We start from the raw sequence: 23,469 nt of genomic DNA, 5'->3' as shown, positions 1-23,469 counted from the left end.
GTTTTATTAACCGCTCCGAGCCTCGTTACATAGACCCTCTTGGTACACGGGAACTTCGGCGTCGCAAATGTCTTCAAAATGATCGACGCATTCTTGTGGATATGACGATACATACGCTTTGGGCACCCACAGTATGCACACTAGAAGAAGAAATCGAATAAGAAGAATTGCAGCACATATTACTCAGTCGGAGGCTCAGCAGCTGGAACTAGTTTCTTGGGCTAGCCGGTTCACATTCGAACCAATAAACGTATCATTAGAACGACCTAAAAAAGAAAGGTGATGGTACAAAAATTGCTAAAGCAATAGTCATAGCCCGCGTCTTGTCACCCTAATCACTTTCATCGTACTAGGACCAGGCACATGGTGGTTAGGAGGAGGAAACTGGGTGAGTTAATGGATCTGCTTCCGGTCAGATGTTGTTGAATGTACCGTTTACATGAAGTGAACGTTCTTTGTAGAAGCGTTCTGAGGGGCGGCAGTCGCAATAACTTTCAAGTTGTTTGTCCCAGTGACGAAAGTGTGCAGTGCTGCGAGGCCAAGTTCTCACCTTCGCCCTTGTACGGAAAGTTGGCAACAACACAGTTCTTGTTATTGGTGTAGTCAAATTTGACTAACGTAGGGTGCTTCTTGTCTGCAACAAAAATGTCAAACAATGATAAGGTTTCAATAGACCTTGAACGACAGTGTGTCCGTTAGTTATGAATAGGTTTACAAAGGCAACGCATTTTTCTGTGCACGAGGAAGTTTAAGCGGGCTTTTTGTAAAGTTCTTGCAGAATCAATATACATCCCATTTACACGAAATCGTACGAGAAATATAAGGAAATAGTGAGCTGTATACCAGACGTCTCAGCAGGCGGAGCCCACCTTGCGCTTAATCCTGGTGTAGCACTGTCATTCTGTTTGCCTTTTCTTAAACTGCTTATAGCTAACAATTTAAGCAAAGTGTTTAAAAGCGACGTATTCACCATTGTTCGTAATGGCAAACACCGTGTCATCTGAAGGGCCCGGGTGATATTCGACCACATACGTGTCTCTGAAAAGGTCACCAATAAAGACAGCCCAATTAGAAACAGCTTAACTTTCCCGGCATTCTGTAACATCTCTAGTGATGTTTACAGCCGTTTCAATTGCACAAAGAATATATTCCAGCGTTTCATGCATTTAATTTCTCCAAATAAATATCTACACTGAAGTAAAAGTAACCTATGACAACAGTTTCAAAAGCTATCAAATTTGGGGGATTGATTTTTCGATTGCGTAAGTTGTGAAATCTGTGCACGAACTGATCTCGAGCGGGTTGTGTTATGGCAACCCGCCTTTTTTTAGTGGTGCCACGGCGCATGCGCCCTTCTCCTAGCGGGAAAATCGCGAAACGCTTTGATGGTGTCTCCGCGCGCCTTTAGATCTCAGAGGCTTTTGTTCTGACGATCCCGGTTGTCCCGGATTACCCCGCAAAGCTCCGCCTCCCTACGAAAACGACAGAGGGCAGCACCGGAACATCAAAAGGCGGATTGAGCAAAATCAGTTACAGTGACAGTGTTTCGATAGGATTGGGCTATCATACGTTAGCGTTTCTTGGTTAACGCTCTTTACTTGCTGCCCTTCCCTCCTGGCAGTGGCTAGGAAACTCTGCTCTGTTCTTAGTGGCTTGCTGCGGATAGGTTGAGCTTTATACCCCTTCGGCATTTCTACACATTCTGCAGCGCAAAAATAAATAAATAAATAAATGGTCACGTAAAAACAAAAATGAATAAGTAAAGAAATAACATATAGCGAACTGAAACAAATAAATAAAAGAATATGGACAGTTTGCTTGCAGGAGTGCACATTGGGATAGAACGTTCACACGCACACTGTCTGTCCAAGTTCTACCGACAGTATACGAAATGACATATTACATCGTACATCAACACATAGCTATTCACCACAAGCGCTTATCTAGTCCATCGTCCACTAAGAAGTATTTTAAGAAGATGTATCGCCTTTATCTGAGTGCGCTTTTCAATCCGCGGTCCAAGTAAGTTTTGTAATGTGAGAGGGCCTCTGTCCAAACTTGCTGTTTTTTTCTCTCTAGTTTTCTTGGTTTTTAGGAGTGCATTGCTAGAGACGTAGACAATAGCACCGCACTTCACTGAACTAAACATTCGATAACATAATTTTTTAATGCATAAACCACTTTTTCGACAGTTATCTGAAAATTATATTTTTGATGTGCAAAAAACTGCTCACTTGTTCGGCCCTTGGTCACCGTTCAGGTGCCAAGTGTAAACGACCTTTTTGTTCGGCTTGTATTCTGTCCGGTCGGCAGTGAGACATTTCAAGCTCGGGTCGTTGCTGGATGTGTACAGCGCCACACCATCGGGAAAGATGTCGAAAATCTGCGTGCAGATTTACGAACACGAGGCCACGATGTTCAGCGTAGATGCCAGAGTGACTCAGCGATTTCCTAACTGGTTACGCCATAACATACGAGAAAATTCAGAGCCTTTCCGCTGCTGTGAAGACGGAAGCCAGCGAAGCTGCGACTATGTTGCGTCTGTTGCAGCGAATATTGCTGTAGTGAAATTATGAGTTATCTGTATTTACTGTATTGGTCTATGAGGAGACATATACTCTCTGTACACTCCGGTGTTTCTCTTGCGCATGGCGCATATTATCTCATCAACGGCGGTCTCAAAATGAAATCCTTAAAGAGACCCCATTGTTTCGAAAGTAAAGAAATGCTATGTCGTTCGTTTGCTATGCAAGTGGTCTTGCCATTGAGGCAAAATCGTTCACGTACGTCATTCGGTCATGTCCGCAAAATAACGCACCTTCATGTTTACTTTTACGCCATGTCCATTTTATCCATGCAAAAACACTGGGTTAGTCCACTTGATCGGTTCGCCGAAAATTGTTCTACGCGTCTCCTGTTTGCGGCCGCGATCCGCCCGAACCTAGTCGTATGCAGCTTCGCTGGAAAAAAAATAAACAAAAAAGGTGGAGGAGGCGGGGGAGGGGGGGGGGGCTAGCACTTTCCAACTCTCCACATACGCGTAGCGTATGTGTGCGTCCCTTCAGAGTGAATTTATCAAAGTGAGGTTTGCATTGTATCTCACATTTCTTACGAAATTGCGATTTCAAGCCCACTGTGCGTGCCCGCATATGTTCTGCACGCTACTACTTTTCTTTTTAGATCGCTTCAGAGGGAGTCAAGTCCGTTTACGGCTACAAAAAGTGTGTGGCCCATGGTGGGATCGAGCCTCTGTCTTCCAGAACAACCTAAAGCACCAATCGATAGGCCATGATCACATGCGCGCTGCTCTAGTTCTCAAGCCAAGGTCACTCCTGAAAACGTGCGTCATATGGCAATTTCTTCGAAATATTTCCTCGCGACCGCTTCATCTCTGAGGCGCTGTGCGATGCGTTACAAGGTAATGGCCATAGGCGTACGCGGGGCGGGGGAGGGGGGTCGAATGTTGATCGCAGCGCCCCCACCTCCCTTAATGCATGCGGCAGACTTTGCGCCCTCCCCTCCCCTCTTTGGTGACTAGGGGAGGTGGCCGCCGCCCACTGCCCCCCCCCCCCTGCTCATGCCTATGCTCATGTATTATAGGCTTAGAGCGTTATGAAAACGTTCAAGTATACGGCAGTAGCTACTACCTATGGGTAACCTCCCTGCCTATCTATGAATTCTTTCTTTTTCCTTTGAATGTATGTGTTTAAACATTAATCACTCTGCAATCGCTGTCCATAGCATCCTAATATTATCGTCTACCGCAAAGTTAATTGCAGCGTTGCTAAAGACGCGACAACAGCATTCGAAGTCAGAGGTGAATGAGAGACACTGGTGGACCACTCCTAAGCTCAGCTGATAGCGAAGCCGCACGCAGACGTACGCACGAAATTACTTGTCAAAATGTTGGTATAGGAACATTAGCAGTGTTACATTTCAATGCTACCTATGTATCGCGTAAGGCAGCTAAAATGAATACGAACCCTATACTGAAAGTTTACGTGTGCCGTTCCATTATATCCATACGGAATTCGCATATTCTTCCTGTATTTCCCTAAGAATATTACGGAAACATACAGGATTGTTGGAATGATATACAGAACGTTTCAGCAGGGAACGTTAACTCAGTCATTACCGAGGTAGTTATCTTGATAATAGAATTCTTGTGGTTTTTACGTCCCAAAACAACGACATGATTATCAGAGAGGCCGTAGTGGATGGCTCCGGAAATTTCGACCACCTGGGGTTCTGCACCTAAATCTAAGCCCACTGGCCTCTAGCAGTTTGCCTTCGTGGAAATGCGGCAGCCGCGGCTGGGATCCGAACCTGCTACCTTCGAGTCAGGCACCATAACCACTAGACCACCGCGGCGGTTGTAGTACTATTGAGCATCTCTGCTGTGCATGCGGTGAAACAAAACACATCCGCGAAGGCATACTTGCATCATTTTAGAGTCAAAGTCATTCGGAGTGATGACAACCTGAGCCTCACCTGAAGTGCATTCGTCAGGTTTCTGCGCAGCTTATGTTCACCTAAGCACAAGACAGTCGGTAGTAGAAACGCCAGCAATACGTGCATGGCGACCACCGTTCGGGACATTCTAACTGAAGGAGCCATTGTCGGCTTGTCCAATACGCTGTCCACTTGCCTCCTGATGGACAATACTCCAAGCGAAAACATGCATCCGCTTATAAGCTGGCGCGCCTTCTCGTTTGCCACGTTGATTTCTGGCTCGTGTGATCTACTTCAGCAGCGTGAGAGACAGATTGAAAGCCGTTTAAATTGAATCAGCCCTGAGCAGCAGGCAAATTTGAGGGGCTGTCTGTTCCCAGACGAGCTATGCCAGGTTTGAAAAAGTGCGTCTGATCCCTCTAAACAAACTGTTCTGCTGTCTTTGCAGCAGCTGCATATTTAAAAGTAACTGAATATGATACAATTCAAGAAAAACCCGAGCCACCTGTATTTGTTCATTAGCCATCCTTCTGCTGGGCGAAACTGATTTATATTTGGAGGTATGACACTTGTTATTTACGAGAAAATATGAAAATCCTGACTTCCACTTTGCTTTGCAGAAAATTTATCTCACGCTGTATAACACTTGTTTGCTCGGTTTTGTGGGTGAAATCATTTTGGTGAATATACAGGTGCCTATTCGAACGTCACTCGTTCAATTCAACTAGCCGCAGTTGGAGACTGACAGGATGTCAAGATGGTAAACAAACAAGAATAAAAATTACGGTTGGTTACGCGGCAAGTAGAAAAAATAAATAATTTCTGCGTCCGACCTTTCTTGACTTTATAAGCACGTAAGCAAGCAGGGTTAAATTCCATTTACCATTCTTACGCCCATTAAAATGTGGTGTTGGAAAAAAGTTGGGCGGAACACGTCTCCCAGTGACTATCGAAGTTAATGTGATAAGGACCTAAGCAATGTAGCGAAACGGCGCATTTCCAAGACCCAAAATCCTCACGTATCAGCCGCATACACTGATAGCAGGGCTAATCTTTTTGCGTTTTCTATTCACCACCTTATTTCCTCTTTCTTTACCCTTTTTGCCTTTCGTCTCCCTAATTATTTCTGATACGTGGATGAACTACGCGAGCTGCATCATGGTCATTACACGGCTTTTTTTAGTAACGCCACTGGCTCTTCGTGAAAAACTGGCCACTATCTCACAATCAAATTACATGGTGTCGCTTCAGAAAAACAAAAGCTAAATCTGACCATATTATCTCTGGTCCCTTAATAACCTGCATTACGTATTTATAAAAAATAAATAAATTACGGCCTGATTGATTTATGAGAACGAAGTTGGAAACGCTGGATAATGCGGTACCGCCGTGATGCCTACGAACAGTGATCTGTTATGCACGAACAGCGACCTGCTCATTATGAAAAGGAACGTAAATTGATGTGACAAAAAAAAAACCTTTTGGTAATAAAGTACTTTCCGAAAACATGTTCGAAAAGACAGGATATATTTAAAAAAAAGAGAAAGAAATGTGGCACCTTGTGCACGTGTTGCGATTATACTCTAGATAATCAATAAAGACAGCCATATAATACAACAGAAAGAGAAAAAATGCACCGAAACATGCTGGTTATTGATACGAAGACACAAATCGGTTTGTAAAGAATATTATGTTAAAGGGACACTAAAGAGCAAAACGATTTTTCTGGCATTAGTAAAGTAGTCTTCCACGATATCAAAAACACCACGCTTGCTGCGAGAAGACGCTTAATAAGCGAGAAAACGCGCAAAAAGAAAATACAGGTGGCGACGCCACCTTGGAATTTCCGCACCATTTGCCGTGACGTCACATATTTTTGACGGCGCCTGCTTGGGCCTACGTAGTTCCTAATCGGTTAAATCGAAGTACATTGTCCTCTGAGGGGGCCAGAGACTTGACATAACGAGTTTGTGGAAATTTCGTCGAGCCAGTGGCGCCAAAATACGTTAAATGCTCTTTGAAACCTTTTACGTCACGAATTACAAAGTTCGGCGCGAAATTTAAAAATGAAACTTTGAACTTGGTTTTCTCCTCTAATAATAAACCCATGGTGGTGAAATAAACTAAACAAGAGTTCTCCGAGCACACTTTATCAATCTAAACCAATTCATTGTTTCTCTTTAGTGTCCCTTTAAGGCTGTGAAAGCACTGCTACACACCCTAATATACACCCTAATATACAATGAACCCCAAAGGCGCGTGCACACATACACACCATATATATATATATATATATATATATATATATATATATATATATATATATATATATATATATATATATATATATATATGGTGTGTATGTGTCACTCAAGAGACGGCACTAGACATCCTTATGGACTCTCAGGCGGCCTGAGGAAATTTCTTGAATAAGCGCGATGGTCGAGAGGCGATTAGCATTCTCCTTGGTGCGCCAGATCCCAACGACACTCTTGACACACGAAACCATATCATCCGGCACAGGATAATATGGACGCCGGGTCACATGGGACTGGAGGGGAACCAGGAGGCAGACAGGGTGGCCCGAGAGTAGGCAACATACCGAGCACCCCATGACCCTGCCTCCGAGGAGCCTGTCCCGGTCCCGTGTGAATATGCGGCCATCCTAAATTACTACAAGGGACTCTGGTATCTACTCCCTCCCCCACAAGAAGCTCACAAAGGAGGAAGCTGCCAGCTGGCGCACAATCCAGACCGGAACCAATCCAAACTTACATTTTCTCAATACAATGCCCCCAACAGAATACCCTACGCACTGCCCATGGTGCTCTGAGAAACCCACACTAATACACACTACATGGCCGAGCCATTCCCGGCCTTCCCACATTGACCAAGCGAGGGTGGAGCGATGGGAGGAGCTGCTGGCCAGCGATAGCCTTGACCATAAGATCACTTTGATCGACAGGGCACGCAGGGCGGCAACTGCCTGTGGTGTCCTGGACATAGGGCAGTGCTGGATGGGACTTGCGGACCAAGCTGGCCGCGCATCACAAACCCCTTTGTGATAATAAATGTTTTACTTTCCTTCCTACACTATGAATGCAACTAGCCCAATCATCTTTCCATTTTCGGAAAAATTACAGTGGGCAAGCGGAGTGAATGGAGAAGAAGAAACAACACAAGCGCTCCTGTTGTGTTTCGTCTGCTCCACGACGTCGCCCGCTTTCGCGGTGTAATTTTTCCGAAAATGTTTTATGAACTCGTCCAACTTTCAGTGTTGCTTCGTCTTTCCAGTTTCGTGAGCTATTATAACTATTATAACGTGACCCGCTTTCCATTATAAAATGTTTGCCCACTCGTCATGTACTCTTTCGTTTCCTGGTATATTTGAGGAATTTCGCTGGGAACATAAAGAGCGTGAAGGGAAGCGTGTGGCGTCACTTAGGCAGACGAGGAACGAAGGAATATGACGGAAGAAGAACTTGTTGCTGGACGAGTTGGTGAATACTTGACGACATCTAAATTTGAGCGCTAAAAAGACGAACACGTAAGAAACAACAAGACAAACGCTTGTCCTGTTGTCTCTCACGTGTTCGTTTTTTTTAGCGCTAAAATCAAGATATCATCGAATAGCACGCAACCGTATCTGGTCTCGATCACTGCGTTGGCTTGTCAAAAGCAGAATTAAGAAAGCAGGAAATCACTCAGTCCCCTTCGAGGTATCACACTCAAGCCTGCATCATGGTGAGCTGAGCAAATACGTTCTGTTCCTAGTGGCTCACTGGGAAGATGTTGACGTTTATATTACCTCGGCTACTGCATTCTGCAGAGGAAAAAAAAATAAAAAAGTGGTTACTCAAAATAAAAAAATGAGGACCTAAAGAAAAAGAAATGCACAGCGTGAGTTATGGCGCAAGGCTGAAACCATCAGCGGAGCTAGTGTTCGACCTAGCAAAGTTTTGCTATGAAGGAAAGAAGTGGAAATTGTAAGGGCTCGTTTTTCTTTGTTATACGCAATATTAATGAGCACTAACAGACAGCAATGCCAAGGAAAGCACAGGGGACGTCATTAGTAGTAAATGCAATGTAAATGTGAAGAAAGAAAAGTGGACGAAAAGATAGCTTGCCGCGGGCAGGGACCGAACCTGTGACCTTCGAATAACGCGTCCGATGCTCTACCAACTGAGCTACCGCGGCGGCCATCCCCCCGTCCATTTTATGGGGTATACACATATATATGGGTGCCGCCACCTTGGACTGTTAAACGAATGTTTTCTCTTGAGTCCGCCGCGGTGGTATAGCGGTTACGGTGCTCGGCTGCTGACCCGATGGTCGCGGGTTCGATCCCGGCCGCGGCGGTCGCATTTCGATGGAGGCGAAATGGTAGAGGCCCGTGTACTTAGATTTAGGTGCACGTTAAAAGAACACCAGATGGTCGAAATTTCCGGAGCCCTCCACTACAGCGTCTCTCATAATCATATCGTGGTTTTGGGACGTAAAACCCCAGATATTATTATATTATTATTACGAATGCTTTCTTATGTTTGTATAACGTGACGTCAATTTACAAGGTCATGAAAGATCGAATGCACCAATTCCAGCCGTTTGCATGCGTGTGCCTCCATGGCAGAAGTGTTCGTTTAATCGTTAAAGATACTAACGGCAAAATTAACTGCCCAATGTGGCGTCAGCGTAAAAACATCCTTAAAATAACATACATTTTGCCAGAACGTTTACAAATGTTCAGACGGACACAGTAGAAATAAATTAGACGTGGATTTGGCGCGTCCACTAAGTTGGTATGGTTTTATTAACCACTCCGAGCCTCGTCACATACACCCTCTTGGTACTCGGGAACTTCGGCGTCGCAAATGTCTTCAAAATGATCGAGGCATTCTTGTGGATATGACGATACATACGCTTTGGGGCACCCACAGTATGCACACTAGAAGAAGAAATCGAATAATAAGAATTACAGCACATATTACTAATTCAGAGGTTCAGCAACTGGAACTAGTTTGTTGGGCTAGCCAGTTCACATTCGAACCAATAAACGTATCATTAGAACGACCTAAAAAAGAAAGGTGATGGTACGAACATTGCTACAGCAATAGTCATAACCCACGTCTTGTCACATTTATCGCTTTCATCGTACTAGCACCAGGCACACGGTAGTTAGGAGGAGGAAACTGAGTGAGTTAATGGATCTGCTTCCGGTCAGATGTTGTTGAATATACCGTTTACATGAAGTGAACGTTCTTTGTAGAAGCGTTCTGAGGGGCGGCAGTCGCATTAACTTTCAAGTTGTTTGTCCCAGTGACGAAAGCGTGCAGTGCTGCGAGGCCAAGTTCTCACCTTCGCCCTTGTACGGAAAGTTGGCAACAACACAGTTCTTGTTATTGGTGTAGTCAAATTTGACTAACGTAGGGTGCTTCTTGTCTGCAACAAAAATGTCATACAATGATAAGGTTTCAATAGACCTTGAACGAGAGTGTGTCCTTTTGTTATGAATAGGTTTACAAAAGCAACGCATTTTTCTGTGCACGAGGAAGTTTAAGCGTGCTTTTTGTAAAGTTCTTGCTGGATCAATACACATCGCATTTAGACGAAATCGTACGAGCAAGATAAGAAAATAGTGAACTGTATACCAGACGTCTCAGTGGGCGAAGCCCACCTAGCGCTTAGTCCTGGTGTAGCAGTGTCATTCTGTTTGCCTTTTGTTAAACTGCTTATAGCTAACAATTAAAGCAAAGTGTTTAAAAGCGACGTATTCACCATTGTTCGTAATGGCAAACACCGTGTCATCTGAAGGGCCCGGGTGATATTCGACCACATACGTGTCTCTGAAAAGGTCACCAATAAAGACAGCCCAATTAGAAACAGCTTAACTTTCCCGGCATTCTGTAACATCTCTACTGATGTTTACAGCCGTTTCAATTGCACAAAGAATATATTCCAGCGTTTCATGCATTTAATTTCTCCAAATAAATATCTACACTGAAGTAAAAGTAACCTATGACAACAGTTTCAAAAGCTATCAAATTTGGGGGATTGATTTTTCGATTCCGTAAGTTGTGAATTCTGTGCACGAACTGATCTCGAGCTGGTTGTGTTAGCGGTGCCACGACGCATGCGCCCTTCCCCTACCGGGAAGATCGCGAAACGCTTTGGTGGTGTCTCCGCAAGCCTTTAGATCTCAGATGCTTTTGTTCTGACGATCGCGGTTGTCACGGATCACACCGCCAAGCGACAGTGTTTCCAAACTGTTACGCTATCATACTTTAGTGTTTCTTTATTAACGCTCTTCGCTTGCTGCACTTCACTCTTGGCAGTGGATAGGATACTGTTTTGTTCTGTTCTAACTGGCTTGCTGCGGAGAGGTTGAAGTTTATATCCCTTCATATACCCCAAATAAATAACTAAATAACTAAATAAATAACAAATAAACAAACAAATGAATAAATATAAATAAATAAATAAATAAATAAATAAATAAATAAATAAATAAATAAATAAATAAATAAATAAATAATGTTTGCTCAAAAACAAAAATGAACAAGAAATAACATACAGCGAACTGAACCAAATCAAGAAAATAACATGGCAAGGGACAGTTCGCTTGAAGGAGTTCAACTTTGCAATAGAACGTCTACCCGCACACGTTTCTAAACAAGTTCTACCCACAATATCAGGACTAACATCATTTCCTATATAGCTACACATAGCTAGCTGTCCATCACAAGCGCTTATCTAGTCCAGCGTCCACTAAGAAGTATTTTAAGATGTATCGTTTTTTGCTGAATGTTCTTTTCAGGCCGGGGTCCAAGTAATTTTCGTAATGTAAGAGAGCTTCTATCCAAACTTGCTGGTGTTTTTTTTTTCTCTAGTTTTTTTTTCGTTTTTTGGAGTGCATTGAGACGTAGATACTAGCACAGCATTTCACTTACCTAAACATTCGATAACATAATTTCTTTAATTTTTGAATCGCTCTTTCGACAGTTACCTGAACGTGGGTTCTTTGATGTATGCAAGCACCTTACTTTTTCGACCCTTGGTCCCCACTCAGGTGCCAGGTGTAAACGACCTTCTTGTTCGGCTTGTATTCTGTCCGGTCGGCAGTGAGACATTTCAGGCTCGAGATCGGTTCGTTGCTAGATGTGTACACTGCCACACCGTCGGCAATGATGTCGAAAACTGCGTGTAGATTTACGAACACGAGGCATCGATGTTCAGAGTAGGTGCCAGGCGTGCGTGCAAGGAGAGGGGGGAGAGGGCAGGCGAGCTGTCCCCTCCCCCCGATCATCTAACGGGGGCGCCAAGTGAGCCCCGTATCGTTACTCAGTCAGACTTGTCTTGTCATTGTTTAATGTGCAAGGTGAGGACCGCGCAGGTTTTTGACATTAATGGCGGATTCCAATAACCGCTTACTTCTTACCCCCGTAAAGTCGGGGACCAAAAGCAGGCCGTTGTGGGTAGCACGTCATTGCTTGTACTTTTAATTTTTGCATCCATGGCTAAGCTTGTTTTCTGTCGTGCTCGTTCATATAGAAAAGGAAGGAAGGCGCTGCGGTGAAACGTGCCCCTCAATGTTCCCTTTATGGGGAACATTGAGCTCGCCTATGACCGGGGTCCACATTCTGCTATGCAATGCGTTTACGCTGAGAGTCGGCCCAACTTGTGTGCGGGCTTTTATAACTGGAAACAGTCGCTAAAGAAGAGCATCCGACTTATTACACACTAATTAAACTATGGAAAGCTGGTTTGCAAATTCAAGCGCAGACATCGGCGAAACGAATAACACAAGTTCCCTGCACGTTTCTTCGGTGTTTCCGCACCTACCTCTCAGTTTTGCGGAGTTGCCACTCCGGAATTGGAATGATTCCGGAATCACTCCACATTTCCACGACCCTGGAATGGAATGGGGACAACGCTTGGAGGAATGGAACGGGAATGGAATTAAGCGCCTTTTGCAGGGAATGGAATGGGAATCGAATTACGTCTTTTTCCGAAAATAAAGCACATTTTCGTCCTATGCGTTGTTTTTCAAACTTCAAACAATATTAAGTCAGAACCTCGAATTTAAGAATAAAGCAGTATTTTTAAAATGACTTGTCTGTTTACAAGCACGGTACACTTACAAGCAACGCATCTACTACAATTCTGTCCTTATTCCGTATTCGATGCAAAGGCACAAGGGGCCCGAGCGGTGCATTGTTCCAACTAATACCAGCAGATCGAGAGGATTTTGTTGCCCATTGACCACATCTTACTTTTTTCTATATTCACGACCACTCCAGACGCGTGGCACAACTGCTTAGTCTTCATGAACGCTACTTTTGTCAGCATAAAAATACGCATTTCGTCATTTTAGCCTTAACACATTTAAGCTCAGACAATATTAAAACATCACCATTCGTTCAAACGTGTTGACCATGCCAATACTATAGGTAGCGGCAGAACTGCACAGCGAATTCCATGCACATCGCCATATTTGCATCGCGCGTCGCGCCATCTATCGCAACACGCGACGAAACAACATGCGCGGGCTGCCACGCCAGCAGACGCTACACAGAGCAAACGTGAAACTACCGAAACACAGCCCGTCAGAGAGCGTGTTTCGCGTCTTTTTTAGCCTGGACATTTTCGCTGATTTTATTGGAACACCAAGAACATCTTGCTCATGCAAGTCCACAATGTATACAGTACGTGCTGAGTGGGCTGCGGAAGCCACCTCGTCAGATACGTACGCTGTTACATTTGTAAAAAAAACGTCCTCACTGTAGTACGCGTGAATCGTAATTGCAGTGCAGCTCGCGAAAGAGTGAAACGGTGTTTTGTTGCCCCATATTACAAGTTGTGCACAAAGTTTTGTGAAAGCTCTTCATTTCAACATGCATCGCGTAATAATTAGAGTACGCTTTACGGGTAGTTTCGCGGAACGTAATTTTTGTTTCACGAGCGCTCTTACAATAATGCGTCTTGCCCACAAAAGCGTGCTATCACAGAGTATAACCTGCAGTATCGTTCAGCGATCCCTTTTGGAAGCTACCTGCGCGATTTTATTCTTGTAACGATGATGCCTTACTAGCGAAACTGTGCTACTCTTAGTTAAGCCGGTTAGCTACGCCTGCGACGTAAAGGACACTGGCGCGAGTACTGTTTACTTACGTGCCAATATACGTATTACGCGCAGCTGGATGCCTCGTGTCCAAATAAATTTGGGGACATCAAACACTGAAATGAAAGCACGAAATTCTGGCCAGCTGTTGAGGAGCACCGTGCCATTTATTACATTTTGAAGACGAAATCTCGAAGGCGTGGATGCCATTAAAAGCACTAAAGCTTAATACTACGTTGAAAGTGGCAAAGCATGCTGATTGCTTGTGCTTGAAAGCGCAACCTTGCACTAGATTTTCGTCAAAGGAAACGCTCAAAGATATCAAGTTCACCCCCACACAAAGCTCGCGCCTGCCTTCAACCCAGCTGCGTGTCACGCAAATTAGGTTCGCAAAATGAAACAGGTGGGCATCACACTGCAGAATACACGCAGTTAGTATACATACTCGCGCATTTTCACTCGTCTCCTAGTTTTTCTGCTTGAATCACACTTATCCACTCGCGGCGAAGCTGAAAACACCGCACCGGCACTATTTCCGTGGCGCGTCGTAATCGTCGCAGACAACGCTAAGTAATATCCTCTTGTTGCGCTGCTTGTTTTGGCATCCAAAGACGACGCAGTAGTCCCCAGACGAGCTCTTATATGCTGAGGCGGCGTGAACGGGTACTTTTTCGCACTTTAAAGTCTCAGAACTGCAGCTTGCCCTGTTTACTTGGCGCAACCCGCGCGTGCCTTGGCAGTCCGCCAAGCCCGGCGTCTGGGTGCGAGAGTATCCGCTCGGCTCGCCAGCAGCCTGGGTGCGAGACAGGCGTGCTCTGGTGTATAGTATTGCCAGTATGATTACCAAAAACTAGCCCAAGCCTCAGCACCTATGATGCCCCTATGGGAATTAGTAGGGTGGTTGTACTTCACGAGATATGTCACCAGTCTACTGCCCCTAGACCTTGGTAACGTGTTTTGCGTACTTTTGCAGTCCTTAATGTATCTGATGACATCAGCTTTATGGGGCGTTCCTGCCTAACTCGCTATCAACTATCAAGATGTCTTTCCTACGTTGAGGAATTACAGGAATGGAATTGAACTGCCCGGCCATTCTCGGAGTGGGAATGGGCTAAGTTTTTTCATTCCAAGGAATAGAAAGGAATGGAAATGCGGCAAGTTCTAATTCCCCGGAATGGAATTGGAATGGAATGAAGGCGCCCATTCCGCAACACTGGTAGTTACCAAATTGCTCAGTTTTACGGTCTTCGCAAACAGCGAATGAAATCTTCGCCAACAGCGACCAGTGCATGTGATGGGCAAACCTATCTTCCGCTATATATAGTGTTATGAAAGCGTTCAAATATATCTCATCCACTAATGTCTCTGGTTAGGCTCCCTGCCTTTCAACGCATTCTGTCATTTTGCTTTTAAACGCATCCTAACGTATGCGTTAAACGTTAATCACTCTGTAGCCACTGTCCATAGCATCCCGATATTATGGTCTGCCGCAGAACTAATTTCCACCAATACTAAAGAAGCCACAGCAACGTTCGAAGTCAGAGGTGAATGCAAGGCTCTGGTGGCCACTCCTAAGCTCCCGTGACCGCGGTTCTGAAGCAGCACGCAGAGACGGGCACCAAATTAACCTCTCAAAATGTTCGTATTAGGAACATTACCAGTGCTAAATTTCAGTACTATACCTAGGTATCGCGTACGGCAGCAAAATGAGTACGAAACCTACTGAAAGTTGGCGTACATCATTCCATTCATTCCATACTGAATTCGCATATTCTCCATGTATTTCTGTAAGAGTCGTACGGAAACATACAGGATTACTGGAATAATATACACAACATTTCATTAGGGAACATGAACTCCGTCATTACCGAGGTAGCGCTCTTGATAATATGATTTTTTTTTTTTTGCTCTTACGTTCCAGAACAACGACATAATTATCAGAGACGCCGTAGTACATGGCTCCGGAAATTCCAACCTCCTGGGGTTCTTTAGCAAGCAATTAAACCTAAGCACACTGGCTTCTAGCATTTCGCTTCCATCGAAATGCGGCCACCGCGGCCGCGATTCGACTCGCTCAGGTGACCTCTGGGTGAGCAGTCAAGCACCATAACCGGTATAGACCACCGCGGCGGGTATAGTACTGTTGAATATCTCTGTTGTACATGCGGCGGAAAACAGAACCCATCCGCGAAGTCATACTTGCGTGGTTTTACGAAGTGATCAATAGCGATGACGAACTCAGTCTCACCTGAAATGCATTTGTCAGGTTTCTGCGTAGCTTACGTTCACCTAAACACAAGACACTTGGTAGTAGAAACGCCAGCAATACGTGCATGGCGACTACCGTTCGGGACATTCTAACATCAGGAGTCATTGTCGTCTTGTCCCTACGCTGCTGCCAACTTGCCTCCAGAAAGATAATATTTTAAGCGAAAACTTGGATTCTCTTATAAGATGGAACACCATCTCATTTTCCACGTTGATTTTTGGCTCGTGTGGCCAACTTCAGCATTGTGAGCGACAGATTAAAAGCCGTTTAAATTGAATCTGCCTCGAGCAATACATAAAGCTGAGTGGCTGTTTGTTCCCAGACGAGCTATTCAAGGCTTGAAAAAGTGCATCTGATCACTCTAAATAAACTGCCCTGCTGTCACTGCAGCTGGTGCAGATATAAAAGTAATTTAAAATGACACAGTTAAAAGTAAACTTCAGCCACCTGTATTAGTTCATTAGGCATCCTTCCACAGAGTGAAAGTGTTTGTTGTTGTTGTTGTTGTTGTTGATGTTGTTGTTGTTGTTGTTGTTGTTGTTGTTGTTGTTGTTGTTGTTGTTGTTGTTGTTGTTGTTGTTGTTGAGTTAACCTTATTGTGGTCAAGAGAACACGCAGGGAAGACCCTGCGCCACCTGGCTAGTCCCACCCTTTCAGTGGGTGAAAATGATTTATATTTGGAGGTATGACACTTGCTATTTGCGAGAAGATGCGAAAACCCGGACTTCCGCTTTGAGTTGCAGAAAATTTGTCACTCTATATAACACTTGTTCACGTGAGTGAACTCATTTTGGTGAGTACAGACGCGTATTCTCATGTCACTCGTTAAATTTAAATAACCGCATTTCATGAGGGGAGCCAGATACTGAAAGGTTGCCAAGACGACAAGCAAAGTTAACAAGAAAAAATATTATGGTTGGTTACGCGCCAACCAGAAAAGAGTGCGCACCATAACCACTAGACCACCATGGCGGATTATAACGGTTGAAAAAAATTTGCTATTACATGTTACCCTGTCACATATATTGGCCGCGCATTTTACTGCGATGCTACAGCTGTTAGGAGCTGGCTCGCCAGGTTCTTAAGCTGGGGCAAAGTCCCGCGCCGTAAGCGTAACCTTAGTTCCAGAGCCAACCGCTACAGGCGCAGCTCGCGCGAAAGAAAAGTCTTCTTCCTCTTGTTTTTCGAGCGCCTTGATGATGATATTAATGCAGGCAAAACCACATATAGCATAGCTAACTGTACCATGCGCACGCTCGCGCAATAGAGAAGTCATCTTCCTCTTGTTCTTCGCGAGCCTTGATGATAATAACGCAGGCAAAACCACATATAGCAAGCCAACTGTACCATGCGGCGCTCGCTCCACTCCGGCAGTGCGCCTCGATACTAATAACATGAACGAAGAAGACAAGGCGGTGGAGCGGAAGGCTCGCAAGGCAGCAGCATCGCGGGCTCCCCGCCAAGACCCTGCGGTGAGAGCTCGCGAGGCCGCAGAGAGACGTCCGCGTCGTGCGGACCCCGAGATGCAAGCCCGCGAAGCTGAAGCAGCGCGGAAGCGGCGGCAAAAGAACCTCGAAGAGGTACGGGCGCGGGATGCAAAGGCCAAGCGCCGAAAGCGGTCGCTACCTGAAGTTGGTGGCGCCGACGTGTGCTTCAAGCGCGATTTCCTCTACCACACGTTCGGCCACAGCTGCAAGGTCTGCGACGGCTTGTGGTTCGACAACAACCTGACCACGATCGCTACTATAACAACGTGTCACGTCTTCGTATGACAGCAGAGGAATTATACGGAACATTCACGGTTTACCCGATTATCGCCGAGCCAGCTCCTCAATCATCATTCACTTCGTGGATATGGCGTGAGTTTTTTTCGAGCCATACTGCGGCATTCGAAGTGCGCTGGATAGGTGTTTTCAGTGCTGGGCAGTATCGAAGATACATGTATCTTAGATACTATCTTAGATACTCTATGGGTATCTTGTATCTGTATCGCGATACGTCTCGAAAGACGAGTATCTGTATCTGTATTTCCGATACATTGGATAATGTATCGTGTATCTTAAGATACAAGATACTTCTATCGCAACACAACCGTGCGAAACAATAATCGCTGGCCAAGCTCCGCTTCTCAAGCTGGTACTGGTGTCACTAAGCCATCTGAATAAGTCTAATACCAGTGGCGTGATTTTATTTTAGGGGCGAAGCTCCTTAAGGCGGCACCCGTTCGTCCCTCGTAGTAGTGCGTAACCAGTCGTAACGCTAGTACCAGATCATGACCTCCAAGGTGGGGCCGGTGGGAGATTTTTCCTGTGCGTTGTTGAACAATAAAAAATTCGCAGCGTGCGTGTTAACTAAAAGCCGAATTCTTCTGTCTCTCATTCCCCATTAGCAGCCATTGGCATGTTCCTGTAGGAAACGTTAGTAGAAGTAGAAGTGTAAGTGTTAGCTAAAAGCCGACTTCTTCTGTCTCTCATTCCCATTAGCAGCCATTGTTTACCTCCAAGGTAATGCCTGGTGAGATTTCTCCTGTGCGTGATTAAACAATAAAAATTTTGTTCAAAACGCTGTTGATTGATGAAATAAACCAACGAAAGACGCCAGATGTTTTCTAAAAGCAAAACGAAAGAACGCCAGATGTTTCTAAAGCAAAACGAAAAGACGCCAGCTGCTTAACGAAAGACGCCAGATGTTTTCTAAAGCAATGGTTTTCTAAACAATGAAAATTCACAGCGTACATGTAAAATTAAAGTGAGCTGCAAGTCGTCATAACTAATCGAACCTTTAGTATAAACGCGCCCGATCTCACGTCGGTGACAATGTACTGGGCAGAATTCACGGAAGATTCACGGTTTACCGATGAACCTCCGCAGCTTCGCTTCGCCCACTCATCATCATTCACTCCGTGGATATGCTGTGATTTTTTTACGCCAGAATCATATAGTGAGGGTAGAAAATGAGGAAGACAAGCACGCAGACGTCTACGCCCAGCTCACGCACCTTTTGTTTTCCCGATTTCTTTTCTTTTAGGGGCGAAGCTCCTTAAAGCGGCACCGGTTCGTCCCTCGTAGTTGTCGTAGTCGTAGTGCGTAACCAGTCGTAACACTAGTACCAGATCTTGACCTCCAAGGTGGTGCCGGTGGGAAATTTTTCCTGTGCGTTGTTGAACAATAAAAAATTCGCAGCGTGCGCGTTAACTAAAAGCCGAATTCTTCTGTCTCTCATTCCCCATTAGCAGCCATTGGCATGTTCCAGTAGGAAACGTTAGTAGAAGTAGAAGTGTAAGTGTTAGCTAAAAGCCGACTTCTTCTATCTCTCATTCCCATTAGCAGCCATTGTTTACCTCCAAGGTAGTGCCTGGTGAGATTTCTCCTGCGCGTGATTAAACAATAAAAATTTTGTTCAAAACGCCGTTGACTGATGAAATAAACCAACGAAAGACGCCAGATGTTTTCTAAAAGCAAAACGAAAGAACGCCAGATGTTTCTAAAGCAAAACGAAAAGACGCCAGCTGCTTAACGAAAGACGCCAGATGTTTTCTAAAGCAATGGTTTTCTAAACAATTAAAATTCACAGCGTACATGTAAAATTAAAGTGAGCTGCAAGTCGTCATAACTCATCGAACCTTTAGTATAAACGCGCCCGATCTCACGTCGGTGATGATGTACTGGGCAGAATTCACGGAAGATTCCCGGTTTACCGATGAACCTCCGCAGCTTCGCCCACTCATCATCATTCACTCCGTTGATATGCTGTGATTTTTTTAGTTGCGCCAATGCCGTGACACTTGCTCTTAGCCACTGTAATGCGCCGCGTACTCCACTACGTGCGGCATCTATCGCGCAAATTCTGATGTTGTTACAGTGTCGTTATTGAAGATTCTCTTGCGTCTTGCTCCGTAACGAAATGTGATGCGCGCAAGAATTCGGTTGCTTTGCGTCGCGTGGATTTTACATATCAGCGATTTGAAGGATATCGTGGATGTAAGTTTGACTTGCGTGCAATGAATTAACTTGTATTCAAATAAGATTCTAACAACTTTAGCACTACTGGTGCTGATGCTAGATCTAATAGAGCAAGCGTTTACCTAACAGAAAATATCGTGGCGTACCGTATTTTTCACTTACATCTACATTTATTCAAAGAATTTATGAAATCATAATTTGTTTATTAGCACAAGTGCTTTCTTAGCTGTCATTTTGCATCACATACATTATCTAGGTCTCTGCATTGTTTTTCTGGTCTGGTCACTGCAATATGTATTTTGTAACGCGCTCCCAAAATAAGATTTCTGCTTTATTCTTCTGTCTGCTTTATTTCTACTACTGTTTACACATTTAGACGTTGCCAAAGCGATTTTGAAAACAAATATGTTATTATGTGGGCGTGCCTTGAGTACACAGTACAAAATATTCTGCTTACCGCTTAAGAAAATAGCGAAATTGAGTTTCCATTATAATAATGGAAATCATTAGGAGCCATCTTAAAGATGTTAGGAAGGGGATTCGAGAAACGTTGTTTTACTGAATGCTCCGTTTTACTCATGAGCATCCAAACGAGCCGTTTTAGGCAATTTTCCGTAGGCACTGAATTTTCTATTGTCTCAACAGGTAAGTTGACAATACTTCATGCTCATAGCTATTCAGGGCGCCGTCTGTATTGTGTTTCTGTACTCATTCAATGTGAATGTTTGATACAGAACCACTTCTCTATTTTACTTATATTTGTTTTCCTGTTTTAGGCAGTCTTAAATATTTTTCACATTACTAATCGCCACGTAATAACTGAGAGAGAATAAGGATAAAAGAAAGGCGGGGAGGTTTACCAGGGCTGAGCCCGGTAGGCTCCCTGCACTGGGGAAAGGGGGAGGGGGAAGTAAAGTTAGAGAGGAGGAAATGGGAGCTATAAGCGGCAATAGTGCGAATAGCGGTAGTGTCCTGCGACGCTTTTTGCAACTATACAATACGTCTGAGACATTTCTGTGTTGCACATGTTCTCTCGTTGAAGCAAAATTGCTAAAAGATTGCAGGTTAGTGAGCATATCAACAAAGAATCCCTTACGCCAGCAGCTAAGTAGAAAATGGAAATTCATTGCTGTTTTACGTCATTACGTATACACCAGGGGTCTCAAACTCAGCTTATAGCCGGCGGGCCGCGGTCGCGAAACTTAGCTCCAAGGGCCGGCACAGTGAAGATGGTGGGGTCGGAGAGAGTTTGAACAAAATGACGTTGCCATTTGAAAGGATCCGATATCTCGTATATAAGTCATTTCTGAAGGGGATTGGGAGTCAGTATTCGAGAAACATCGATACCGATGTACACAACTAGTGAAATCTGGACGCGGATTGAAATGTAGATTTTTTGTTCCACGGTTATGTTTCAGCACATGGTGACCACATGTACCTCACAAAAGAAATGCTTGAGACCAGTCGTGTCTGTGTAGCTCACGAACATACTTATTTAGAAAATAAAAACAAATAAGACGGAGACGGTCATGTGTGCCGGCCGGACCATTTGCGAACGGTTTCAAACCCCGTATACATCATGCGTCCCCCCCTCCCCCAAAAAAAAGTCGCTACCAGCGTTGTTGCTGCTGTACGCCTGTTCGGATATACGGTATTGTGCAAACCTTCTTTTACGGACAAGGTAAAAGTCCACGCCGGTATTTGCGCCGTCGTGCGAAGGCTTCCTATTGACGTTATTGTGATTATACGGCAACCCGCTAGCTGGTCGGCAAGCTGAGCAGCGACTTCCATCAAATGCAAAAATGACTAGCAAGAACCGCTGTCAGCGAAGTGTATAAAGAGTTGTCCTGTGAAGAAGCTAAAACAAGCCCCAATAAGTTGTCTTGGAAGGAAACTAATTAACTTTGAGCAAGAAGGGCAAAAATTTTGAGATAATAACAGACATTTAATTCAAGTGAAACAAAATAGGCCACAGTTAAGAAATTTTCGAGCAGACATTTTCGTGCATAGGCGTTTGCTGCTACATTATATGGATCTATAATAACAAATTTGAGAATGTATCGAAGTATCTTAAGATACAATTGCCAAGTATCGTATCGGATACAATTATTGCGGCAGTATCTTGTATCTGTATCTCCAATACTTTTTGCCTGAGTATCTTGTATCGTATCGCGATACAATTTCAAAGTATCTTTGCCCAGCCCTGGGTGTTTTAAACTGTCTGCAATGACACAACGGGCTGTGCAAATTTAGCGTGTTCATAAGGGCTGGCAGCGAGAACTTCTTATAGTATAGTATACAGGGCTACTCTCTAATACGAGACGTTTCGTTTTCCAGCAATGAGAACAGCAACTGCAAATGTAGTAAAATAAAAAGGTATTTTATTGTTAGTTCCTTTGATACTTCAGCGTTTCAAATGTGTTCATGGCATGTCCGCAAGCTTTCGTCAGCCGGCTGTCATTACTGCATCGCGCTATACTAAGAAGAAACCTGCTTTGTGCTTGGGGCAGCATCTGGTCTCACTAAAAAGAGGAAATAAATAAAACCAATTATTTCGCACTTTGCACGAAGCTGCAACTAAACAACGTGTTTCGAGTTCTCAAAGCTTTTTCTGCATCGAGGGGTAAGGTAGCGCAATACAAATATAAGGGAGGAAAGAAGGAAAACGAGAGAGAGAGGAAAAGCTGGGATGTTAACCAGTTTAGCATAACCGGTATGCTACCCTGCACAGGGGAAAGGGATGAGAGAGATTGAAAGAAGGGTAAAGAAAGAGAGGGGAAGCACAGACAACATCACATGAGAATACGTGAGAATACACGAAAAACATAAAGGCGCTGTGTGAGCGAGTGAAAATCTTTCTTGAAGTCTGGCTCCCTGGCTGAACTAGCGACATGGATTAAAAAGACCCAGAAACGATTTGGAAAGTTGTGTACGAACCCACTAAGCTGGCAGTTTACATACGTCGGATAAATTAAAGACGTATTTAAGAACCCCGCGTAAAGTGCGCGATTAATTTACGGGTTTTAAGGTACGCATCGCTACACATCGTAGCGCGCCGCCACGCAGAGCTTTAAGCAGCCCCTGCTTTGAGACGTCACAAGTGCGGCCATTCTCATTGGCTTAAAGTTTATAGCGGAGGATGAATTGCAAGTGGTCGGGTGTAGCGGCACCTGGGGGACCAGACCAACCAACCACGAAGCTTTGCGCCCGCGATCTACCGCACGTAACCGGAGGGATGCAGAAGGCGGAGCTATATGCCCAACCTTTTCGCGAAGAAGTTAGCACGACTTAGGAGAAGGGTAGCCGTTAATCACCCGTAGCGGCCTTGATACAGGGGGTTTTATTTAAATTATAATGCGAGTGATTTACTCTTGTTGCAGCCTGACAACCCACATTAATTTCAAAGGCCATTTCAGGGACTTTTTACAATGTCTGTCTTAAAGGTCCACTGTTGTCCCAAACTTCCACGAAGAGCATATAAGAGCCCGGGTGCTCGAGTGTATGGGCAATCCAGCTATTAGAGAATGGATCCGTGAAGGTGCAGTCCTTCGACCTCCGGCATTCCCACAGGAGATTGTTTATATAGGTTTTTTTTTTCATTTAGCGCAGGATTGGCAGATGCCGACCTGGAACTGCCGGTTTTATTCATTGTCATCATCTTGTGCTTT

The 23,469-nt window shown here is 44.5% G+C and overlaps 1 long non-coding RNA gene across 5 annotated transcripts; it reads right to left on the bottom strand.

Moving 5' to 3' along the window:
• Positions 1-11,591, bottom strand: LOC119401446 (uncharacterized). 5 transcript variants are annotated; one of them, XR_007417245.1, is made up of 4 exons: positions 11,493-11,591; positions 10,228-10,295; positions 9,808-9,891; positions 1-140 (listed from the first exon to the last, which is right to left on the bottom strand). It is a non-coding gene; the product is annotated as an uncharacterized LOC119401446 (long non-coding RNA). The 5 variants fall into 5 exon arrangements; XR_007417244.1 differs by lacking the exon at positions 9,808-9,891 and adding an exon at positions 551-634; XR_007417247.1 differs by lacking the exon at positions 10,228-10,295 and having other exon boundaries at positions 11,493-11,589.
• Positions 11,592-23,469: the final 11,878 nt, after the last annotated feature.

Source organism: Rhipicephalus sanguineus, chromosome 8 (genome assembly GCF_013339695.2).
Source record: "Rhipicephalus sanguineus isolate Rsan-2018 chromosome 8, BIME_Rsan_1.4, whole genome shotgun sequence".
In the NCBI taxonomy this organism is placed as follows: domain Eukaryota; kingdom Metazoa; phylum Arthropoda; class Arachnida; order Ixodida; family Ixodidae; genus Rhipicephalus; species Rhipicephalus sanguineus.
Note: the sequence above shows the minus strand (reverse complement) of the source record. Positions and strands in the feature narration are given on the sequence as shown.